The 10,881-nt window shown below is 42.6% G+C and overlaps 1 pseudogene; it reads right to left on the reverse strand.

The window, feature by feature from the left end:
* Positions 1 to 215: 215 nt before the first annotated feature.
* On the reverse strand, positions 216 to 1,434 carry LOC101404415 (trafficking kinesin-binding protein 2 pseudogene; annotated as a pseudogene).
* Between the last annotated feature and the right edge of the window lie 9,447 nt (positions 1,435 to 10,881).

The raw sequence follows: 10,881 nt of genomic DNA on the forward strand, positions 1-10,881 counted from the left end.
CTTTCTTTGCTGACTCCATATACTCATAAACCTTTCATAGATATTCTCCATTTAGCATACCTCATCGTCCAGTGCCTCATCACAATTCTGTTTCCATTCCTCTTCTTTCCAGATGCACATTCCCTTTCTCTCAAGTCAGACAGGACTACATGTGTCAGTCAGTACATGACTATTCATGTATTAATTTGTGCAAGAGGTCAGCTAATTGCTGAGCCTCAGTTGTCCTTCATGATACCCATTTTGGGTGGGGATGTACAATTGGAGTTCCAAAGCTACCTGTCTTGACTGGAAGACTCTTGATTCCTTTTCATTCCACCCGATAAACTGCTACCTGCATTTAAATAAACAGCAGAGTCTGGTCTTTGAAGATGAATTTCTGCCTCTTGGCATCTTCCATTCTCCTGGGCATCAGTAGCCTTTATGACTCTGGATATCCCTAATCTCTTCAGTCTGTCCACTAAACTCCTCTTCAACCGGGCCCCATCAGGAGGATTTCATGAAGGTCTTAAGCCATACATTTCCTGGAGGAATGTTTCAGCTGATTAGAGGGCAAGAAAATTTTCAGAGATGTTCTTGAGGCTTAAAGGGCAAAGGAGAAGGGCAAGGTAACTGAGAGGGTGGATTTGGTGGGGTGGAAGTAATAGCCAGGGCCTTGGGGAGGCAAGAGGAGAGGGCCCTTAGAAACCAGGCTGCGATATACTTTAGGGAGGTGCCTCACACTTGGAGGAGTTTGGCCATGCTTATGATGCTACCGAAAGTTATAGTAGAACCTGATTGGTTGGTGATGGTTTCACTAATGCTGAATCTATGGTACCTGGCAGGAGAATTCATAACGGTGCTTAGGGAACTGCTGTCATCTCTTCTGAAATTATAAAGGGGACCTGAGCTCCTGAGTGATTTCAGAGAGATGCCATACCCTATATATAGGCAGTGAGAGTGAATGTTCAGTGTGGATGATAGACACTTTCCTTGGTTTTAGGCTGCAACAGCAACCAATCCACATGCTGAAGTAAGGGTAGTAGGAGGACCCCTGTTACTGCTCTGATATCGAAGGTTTCTGTTCCACTTGAAGAGACTGCTGAACCTAAAAAATGGTGCCCTCATCTTCATCCTCTTCCAAATCTAAGATGTGAGAGATAGCATCCTTGGGCAGTTGAGGAAAGACTTGAGTGGTAATACCCTTTAGTTGTGGGTCAAGAATGGTCCTCAAGTTTGGTTAAACAAGCCACTGCCAATGGTGCAGCATTTGTGATCCTTTGAGGGGCTTGACAATTTGGAATTTTTCTGGCATAAAACCTTGAAGGGACTGGTGCTACTGAAGTCTGTGATCCCTGGCTGGTCAGTGTAGAGAAAGGCAAGGCTCTCTGTCATGGTGTCACAGTAATTAACGCCTTCTTTGTGGTCATCCAGAACTTGCATATTCTGCTCCCATTAGTTAGCATGACTAAGGCATCAGAAAAATTGACTCTAAGGCAGGCAATATAGACCATGTTTTTTTTTTTTAGCTTATTTGTTTATTGCAGTAACATTGGTTTATAACATTGCAAAAATTTCAGGTGTACATCATTGTACTTCTATTTCTGCATGGACTACATCATGTTCACCACCAAAATACTAATTACAACCCATCACCACACACATGTACCGAATTATCCCTTTCACCCTCCACCCTCCCCCCTTCCCCTCTGGTAACCACCAATCCAATCTCTGTTCCTATGTGTTTGTTTATTGTTGTTATTATCTACTACTTAATGAAGGAAATCATACGGTATTTGGCCTTCTCCCTCTGACTTATTTCACTTTGCATTATACCCTCAATGTCCATCCATGTTGTCACAAATGGCTGGATTTCGTCGTTTCTTATGGCTGAGTAGTATTCCATTGTGTATATATACCACAGCTTCTTTATCCATTCGTCCCTTGATGGGCACTTAGGTTGCTTCCAAGTCTTGGCTATTGTGAATAAGGCTGCAATGAACACAGGGGTGCATGTACCTTTGCAAATTGGTGTTTTCAAGTTCTTTGGATAAATACCCAACAGTGGAATAGCTGGATCATATGGTAGTTCTATCCTTGATTTTTGAGGAATCTCCATACTGTTTTCCATAGTGGCTGCACCAGTTTGCACTCCCACCAGCAGTGTATGAGAGTTCCCTTCTCTCCACATCCTCTCCAACACATGTTGTTTCCTGTCTTGTTAATTATAGCCATTCTGACAGGCGTGAGGTGATATCTCATTGTAGTTTTGATTTGCATTTCCCTGATAGTTAGTGATTTTGAACATCTTTTCATGTGTCTGTTGGCCATCTGTATATCTTCTTTGGAGAAATGTCTGTTCAGGTCTTTTGCCCATTTTTAATTGGGTTGGTAGTTTTGTTGTTGAGATGCATGAGTTCTTTATATATTTTGGAGATTAAGCCCTTATCAGATGTATGGTTTGCAAATATCTTCTCCCAATTGTTAGGTTGTCTTTTCGTTTTGTTGATGGTTTCCTTTGCTGTGCAGAAGATTTTAGTTTGATGTAGTCCCATTTGTTTATTTTTTCTATTGTTTCTCTTGCCCGGTCAGATGTGGTGTTTGAAAAGATGTTGCTAAGACCGATGTGGAAGAGCGTACTGCCTATGTTTTCTTCTAGAACTTTCACAGTTTCAGGTCTTACATTCAAGTCTTTAATCCATTTGGAGTTAATTTTTGTGTATGGTGTAAGGTAAGGATCTACTTTCATTTTTTTGCATATGGCTATCCAGTTTTCCCAACACCATTTGTTGAAGAGACTTTCTTTTCCCCATTGTATGTTCTTGGCTCCTTTGTCAAAGATTAGCTGTCCATAGATGTGTGGGTTTATTTCTGGGCTTTCGATTCTATTCCATTGATCTGTGTGTCTGTTGTTGTGCCAGTACCATCTGTTTTGGTTACTATAGCTTTGTAGTATATTTTGATATCAGGGAGTGTGATACCTCCAGCTTTGTTCTTTTTTCTCAGGATTCCTTTAGCTATTCGGGGTCTTTTGTTGTTCCATACATCTTTTAGGATTCTTTGTTCTATTTCTGTGAAACATGTTGTTGGAACTTTGATAGGGATTGCATTGAATCTATAGATGGCTTTAGGAAGTATGGACATCTTAACTATGTTAATTCTTCCAATCCAAGAGCACGGAATATCTTTCCATTTCTTTGTGTCTTCTTCAATTTCTTTCAGAAATGTTTTATAGTTTTCGGTGTACAGATCTTTCACCTCTTTGGTTAAATTTATTCCTAGGTATTTTATTCTTTTTGTTGCAATTGTAAACGGGATGGTATTCTTAATTCCTCTTTCTGCTACTTCGTTGTTAGTGTACAGAAATGCAACTGATTTTTGTATGTTGATTTTGTATCCTGCAACTTTACCATATTCGTTTATTACTTCTAAAAGTTTTCTGGTGGATTCTTTAGGGTTTTCTATATATAAAATCATGTCATCTGCAAATAGTGACAGTTTCACTTCTTCCTTTCCAATTTGGATCCCTTTTATTTCTTTCTCTTGCCTGATTGCTCTGGCTAGGACTTCCAATACTATGTTAAATAGGAGTGGTGCGAGTGGGCATCCTTGTCTGGTTCCTGTTCTTAGAGGGATAGCTTTCAGTTTTTCACCATTGAGGATGATATTAGCTGTGGGTTTCTCATATATGGTCTTTATTATGTTGAGGTACTTTCCTTCTATACCCATTTTATTCAGAGTTTTTATCATAAATGGATGCTGGATCTTGTCAAATGCTTTCTCTGCATCTATTGAGATGATCATGTGATTTTTGTTCTTCATTTTATTAATGTGGTGTATTACGTTGATTGATTTGCGAATGTTAAACCATCCCTGCATCCCTGGAATAAATCCCACTTGATCATGGTGTATAATCTTTTTAACGTATTGTTGTATGCGATTTGCTAGTATTTTGTTGAGGATTTTTGCATCGATGTTCATCAGTGATATTGGCCTGTAATTTTCTTTTTTTGTGTTGTCCTTGTCTGGTTTTGGTATCAGGGTAATGTCAGCTTCGTAGAATGAGTTAGGGAGCTTCCTCCACTCCTCAATTTTTTTGGAAGAGTTTGCGAACAATAGGTATTAAGTCTTCGTTGAATGTTTGGTAGAATTCACCAGGGAAGCCGTCTGGTCCTGGACTTTTATTTTTGGGGAGGTTTTTGATTACTGTTTCGATCTCCTTACTGGTGATTGGTCTATTCAAATTCTCCACTTCTTCTTGATCCAGTTTTGGAAGGTTGTATGATTCTAAGAATTTATCCATTTCTTCCAGATTGTCGAATTGGTTGGCATATAGTTTTTCATAGTATTCTCTTATAATCTTTTGTATTTCTGAGGTGTCTGTTGTAACCTCTCCTCTTTCATTTCTGATTTTACTTATTTGTGCCTTCTCTCTTTTTTTCTTGGTGAGTCTAGCTAAAGGTTTGTCTATTTTGTTGATCTTTTCAAAGAACCAGCTCTTGGTTTTATTAATTTTTCTATTGTTTTTTTGTTCTCTATTTCATTTATTTCTGCTCTGATTTTTATTATTTCCCTTCTTCTACTGATTTTGGGCTTGGTTTGTTCTTCTTTTTCCAGTTCCTTTAGGTGCATTTTTAGATTGTTTATTTGAGATTTTTCTTGTTTGTTGAGATAGGCCTGTATCGCTATAAACTTCCCTCTTAGAACCGCTTTTGCTGTATCCCATAAATTCTGGCATGTCGTATTTTCATTTTCATTTGTCTCCAGGTATTTTTTGATTTCTTCTTTGATTTCTTTGTTAACCCAGTCGTTGTTCAGTAGCATTTTGTTTAATCTCCATGTATTTGTGGCTTTTCTGATTTTCTTCCTATAGTTGATTTCTAGTTTCATACCGTTGTGGTCAGAAAAGATGCTTGGTATTATTTCAATCTTCTTAAATTTATGGAGACTTGTTTTGTGGCCTAATATGTGATCAATCCTGGAGAATGTTCCATGTGCATTTGAAAAGAACGTGTATTCTTCGGTCTTTGGATGGAATGCTCTGTATATATCTACTAGGTCCATCTGTTCTAAGGTGTCGTTTAAGGCCAATGTTTCCTTATTGATCTTCTGTTTGGATGATCTATCCGTTGGTGTAAGTGGAGTGTTAAAGTCCCCTACTATTATTGTGTTACTGTCTATTTCTGTTTTTATGTCTGTTAATAATTGCTTTATATATTTAGGTGCACCTACATTGGGTGCGTAGATATTTACAAGTGTTATATCCTCTTGTTGGATTGTTCCCTTGATCATTATGTAATGCCCTTCTTTGTCTCTTTTTACAGTTTTTGTTTTAAAGTCTATTTTGTCTGATATGAGTACTGCTACCCCAGCTTTCTTTTCATTGCCATTTGCCTGGAGTATCTTTTTCCATCCCTTCACTTTCAGTTTGTGAGTGTCTTTAGGTCTGAAGTGTGTCTCTTGTATGCAGCATATATATGGGTCTTGTTTTTTATCCAGTCAGCCACCCTATGCCTTTTAATTGGGGCATTTAGTCCATTGACGTTTAAAGTAGCTATTGATAAGTATGTACTTACTGCCATTTTTTAACTTTTTTTTTTCCTCAGTGTTTAAGCAGTCCTTCTCTGTTCCTTACTTCTTCTATACAGAATTGATGGTCACTTTAGTTTGACCTCTGTCTGAAAGCTGTACTCTTTAACTACCCTCCTCCCTCCTTTTATGTTTTTGATATCATATCTAACCTCTTTTTTGTGCATTTGTATCCATTACGTTCTAATCGTGGAAATAGATAATTTTGCCTATTTGTGGTCTTCTCTTTTCCCCTTAAATCAGTCCCTTTAACATTTCTTGTAACACTGGTTTCTTGGTGACAAACTCCTTTAATTTTTGCTTATCTGGGAAAATTTTGATCTCTCCTTCCATTTTGAACGATAACCTTGCCGGGTAGAGTATTCTTGGCTGTAAGTTTTTTCCTTTTAGCACCTTAAATATATCATGCCGTTCTCTTCTAGCCTGTAAGGTTTCTGCTGAGAAGTCAGCTGATAGCCTTATGGGGTTTCCTTTGTATGTAACTTGACATTCTCTTGCGGCTTTTAGGATTCTCTCTTTATCTTTAATTCTGGACATTTTGATTATGATGTGTCTTGGTGTGGGCCTCTTTGGGTTTATCTTGTTTGGGGCTCTCTGTGCCTCCTGTACCTGGATGTCTGTTTCCTTCCTTAGGTTAGGGAAGTTTTCATCTATTATTTCTTGAAATAGATTCTCTGCCCCCTTGTCTCGCTCTTCTCCTTCCGGGACACCTATAACACGGATGTTAGTGCGCTTGATGTTGTCCCAGAGGTCCCTTAGACTGTCCTCACTCTTTTTAATTCTTTTTTCTTTTACCTGTTCACCTTGGGTAATTTCTTCTAGTCTTTCTTCCAGCTCACTGATCCGTTCTTCTGTATCCTCTACTCTGCTTTTGAGTCCCTCTAATGAGTTTTTCATTTCCAGTATTGTATTCTTCATTTCTGATTGGTTCTTTTTTATATCTTCCATTTCTTTATTGACATTCTCACTGAGTTCATCTATTCTTCTCCCCAGATCAGTGAGCATCCTTAACACTCTTAGTTTGAACTCTCTGTCAGGTAGGTTGCTCATTTCTGTTTCACTTAGTTCCTTTTCTGGGGTTTTGTCCTGTTCCCTTACTTGGAATGTATTCTTTTGCCTCCTCATTTTACCTCTTTCCCTGTGCTTGTGTCTACGTATTAGGTAGGTCAGCTACGTCTCCTGGTCTTGGATAGGTGACCTTATGTAAGTGATGCCTTAGGAGGCTTCCAGTGTGCTTCCCTCAGTTCTCAATGTTCCAGGGGTGGCCCCTATGTGGGCTACGTGTGTCCTTCTATTGTGGCCTGTTAGCTCTCCCTATAGGCGCCCAGGGAGGCTGAGTTATGCTCCTGGTCAGCTGTTGTAATGCTCAGCTGCTTGTAGTTGTTGTGGGCCCTTCAGTCTCTTTATCAGGTGTGGGGAGCCCCAGCACAGTTGGCTGTAAGTTCTAATACCACATTTGTGTTGCAGTATTTCTTTTAAGTGAGTAGGCCCCCAGTGTGGCAGGTTGTTAGGCTCAGGGCCTTAGAATTGCTGTAAACCTCTAGCCTATTAGGTCTCTTGTCAGCTCTCTGAGGATTGCAGCTGGGTGGGGCTGGCCTCAGGCACAGGAGCACCCAATTGCTTCAGGCTTTGGAAGGTGGGGCAAACCTCCTATGTGGGTCTTTGAGAAGCACAAGTCTTCTGCAGCTGACAAGCCCTGCCGCCCAGAGGTCCACACACACAGTCAACACAGTCCTGCCCCGTGTGAGCGCTCCGACCTCCCCAAGCAGACCCAGTCTCTCCATGGCGGGAGCCCCACACACTCCGCCACCACCCCACACTCTCCACCCACTCCTTGTGCACACCCTGCCCCGCTCAAGTCAGCTCAGTTGCCAGGCTGCAGAAAATCCAGTCACCAATCTATGCAGGCCCACACGTTGCCTGAGGGCTTGTTGTTAGGTGGGGCCAGTCTCTAGGGTGGGCTGCCTGCCCTGGCTGAGCTGGATTAAATGGGTGCTCTAGCGGGTGGAGCAGACCCTGGGCTAGCAGGTCTCAGGGAAAACTCCAATGGCGTCTGTGTCAGCACGCTCACACCAGGCCACAACAATGGCCGCCGCCAATGTCCCAGTCCCTGGAGAGGTCTCACCCCTCACCGAGATGCACTCAGGGCCTATTAGGTGAGTCTCTTGTCACCAAAGCAGTGTGCACCTTTCTTTCTGGTGATTTTAGGATGCTTTCTGGAACGGGTGAGTTTGTGCGCGGGCCCTTTAAGAGCCAGTTTTAGTTTCTTTGTGAACCGGGTTTTCTGGGGGTGCTCCCCAATGCTTTAGTAGCAGGCAAAGTCAGATATTATGCCACTGGTGTCGATTGTGCTGGGTCCACAAAATGCCCACAGCGGGGGCTCCCCGGCTCAGGGCCCCGCGCCTCCAGGGAGGCTGCGTACCTGTGAGCTGCTCCCAGCGGCCGTGACGCTGGCGGCTTGTGAAGGCGGCGTTTTTCCTCTCCGGAAGGGAGTTTCTGCCTCTTCCACCCCAGTTAGGATTGTCCGTTATTGCAGGAGTTCCTCTTATCCAGTTTTCAGTTCTGTCTCAGGGGTGATTTTTCCACGAGTAGTTGTAGATTGGCTGTGTCCACGGGAGGAGGTGAGTTCAGAGTCTGCCTACGCCGCCATCTTGACTCCGCCTCAGAATCTAGACCATGTTTTAAAGATATTTGGCCGCAATGAAGACGAGACAGAGAAGAGGGAAGTATGGATGGGAATGATTTGTTTTTTAATGAAAGACATTTGAGCAAGTTCAAAGCTGCTATGCAAGACCCAGCAGAGAAGAAGTTCAAGAATGAAGAGAGCTGAAATAATCAATAGAGTAAGTGTCCCAACGAAAAAGAGGTGGGAAATGGGATCCAGAGAGGATGGTGGGATTGATCTTTGCTAAGAGAAAGAACATCCCTCTTCTCACAGAACAGATCTGGGGGAGGATGGCAGAGCATGGTGTTTTTGGATTTGTTGGTGGAAAGTTGAGGGCATCCATGTTTGCTGGCTTCCTTTTTTGTCTGTGTATTATGTTGGGGGTCATCAGCTGGGAGTGAGGGGTTGTAGAGAGGGTTGAAGCAGCAAATAAGAGATTGGAGAAGAATGAAAGTTTGAAATAACTGTATTAGAGAGGAGCAAGTGAATTGGCCTGAGAAAGACAGGATTATCAGGCATTGATGAGGCACTACTTATGGTTGGAGATCATGAATTTATAAGTTAGTAGCATTCTGATTTTCTGTGAGACTTTATGCAAGAGGCAATTTAATATAATGATTAGAGTTCAGGCCTTGGGGCCAGAGAAACCTGGACTGTGTGACTCTGTACACGTTACTTGATGTTTCTGAGCCTCATCTGTACAATGAGAAAAATAGTAATCCTTATCTCATAGCATTCTTGAAAGAAGTAAATAAGTTATTATGTAAGAAGCACTTGGAAAAGTGCCTGATATATAGTAAGTTGTTAACAGAGGTTAGTTTTAGCTTTTTATTTTCTCTAACATTGCTCAGTTGGTTGAGGGCAGGCAGAGGGAAAGATTTATCCAGGATGGGATTTTGCTAGACTGGTGCATAAAAGGACAGAAGGCAAAGGATATTAGAATGTGGACTGAAATTAATGATGTGATGAAGCATTGACCAAGATGAACCTCCAAGCAAGAGGGAGGTGATGAGAGGAAGAGGTGATGGATAAGGAGAATATTACCTGGATGGACAAGATAGTTGAATGATGTTGAAGACCTGTTATAGCTGGGGTAGTTGAATAGATAAGCTGGGAAGATAAAGGTTGTGATCAGATACTAGGATACTTGGGTTAGTGATTTTTCCAGATGAAGAAAATTAGGGAATGATAATATCGTTACTACGAACATAGGAGGGTGGAGAAAGGGAGGAGAAGAGGTCAAGGTGGCAGGAAGCCAGTGATTGGATGGCTCATCTTCATGGACAGTGAAGTCCCCCAGAATTGAGGTGGCAAGAATTGGAGTGGATAGGAAGAAGGTGTCAAGGTTTCATTTCAGTCACCTATGTAACTCGATGTGTAGGAGTCCACCATTAGGGTGTCTTTCCACAGGGTCACGTATTGTCATCATCCTTTATTAAAATCCAAAGGCCTCTAGAAGGGTAACAATAGCCAACATTTATTGAATGCTTTGTGCTAGGCACTGTTTTAAGCACTTTTAATGTAGCAATTCTTTTAATTTTCTCTGTGATGACTATGAAGTGGGTTACCATTATTAGTCATATTTTATAAATAAAGGAACTGAGGCTCAGAGGGGTTAAGTAATTTACTCAAGGCCCAGAGCTAGTAAGTGGCAGACCTTAGATTTAAATTCAGTTAACCTGGCTTCAGGTCTATGTACTTAACCACTATACCACCCTGCCTCTTAGCACATTAAGTCACTATTACTTTAGTATGAATTTATTTCTCTCAGGCATTCCTCCATGGCAACTTAAGAGCAAGTGTTGGGGTGGGATATGTCTGTCTACAATAACTGTGTGTGTGGTGGGGGAGTGGTCCATCGTGTCCACCAGTTCCCCCTTCCTCTGGGCCTGACATGGGTCGGAACAGTGTCCACTACATCAGGGATGCTGCATCTGCCTGGGCTTGGGAACCCATGCCTGCAGGTCCACCAGGGCTTACGGGGTGCAGGAGTATTGCACCTGAATCCATTGTGGGACGTGTGGGCTTGTGTGGGACTCTGCCCTGTTTTTGCTGCTGCTTGCTCTGGACACTGAAGAAAGCTACCTTCCCAGCCTGGCCAGTCACTGAGCCAAGAGAGCTGCACAGATGGGTGTGTAGTGAGGGGACTGGGCGCAAAGGCCAGCACAACCTGAATTCCCTCTGTCCCCTCCTGGCCCCACACCTTTTGGCCCTGTGGGAGGGAGAAGAGAACAGGCTCTTTGGAGGAGCTGGGAAAAGCCCTGGAGGCAGTGACTGGTGTCTGGATGCTCCAGTGCTCCTGGGGGCCCAGGGGCAATGCCTCCTTTGCCTACCAAAACCCTTTGGAAGGAAGTGGGATGGGCAGGCATCTGAAATCGAGTGACAAACAACAGGGGCAGGCAAGGGGGCTGGATAGTGAAAGACACTGCAGGGGGAGTCTAATGAAGCAGTTCGTCATCACCATCAGCAGGGAGACCCCTGTGAGGATCCACAGCCCCCTCCCCATTTGTCTGGGTGCAGGGAGGCGCGGGTGTTAAAATCCTTGGTTCCTTTAGAAACCAAGACAGGACGGAGGGGAATGGAAGCATTTGCCTGTGAGTGGAAGAGGCCAATCTAACAAGGGCCGTGTCTTTGAGTGTTGTTGCATGTCT

The sequence above is a fragment of the Ceratotherium simum genome, chromosome 2, assembly GCF_057802395.1.
Source record: "Ceratotherium simum simum isolate JZ-2026a chromosome 2, ASM5780239v1, whole genome shotgun sequence".
NCBI classification, from domain to species: Eukaryota; Metazoa; Chordata; class Mammalia; order Perissodactyla; family Rhinocerotidae; genus Ceratotherium; species Ceratotherium simum.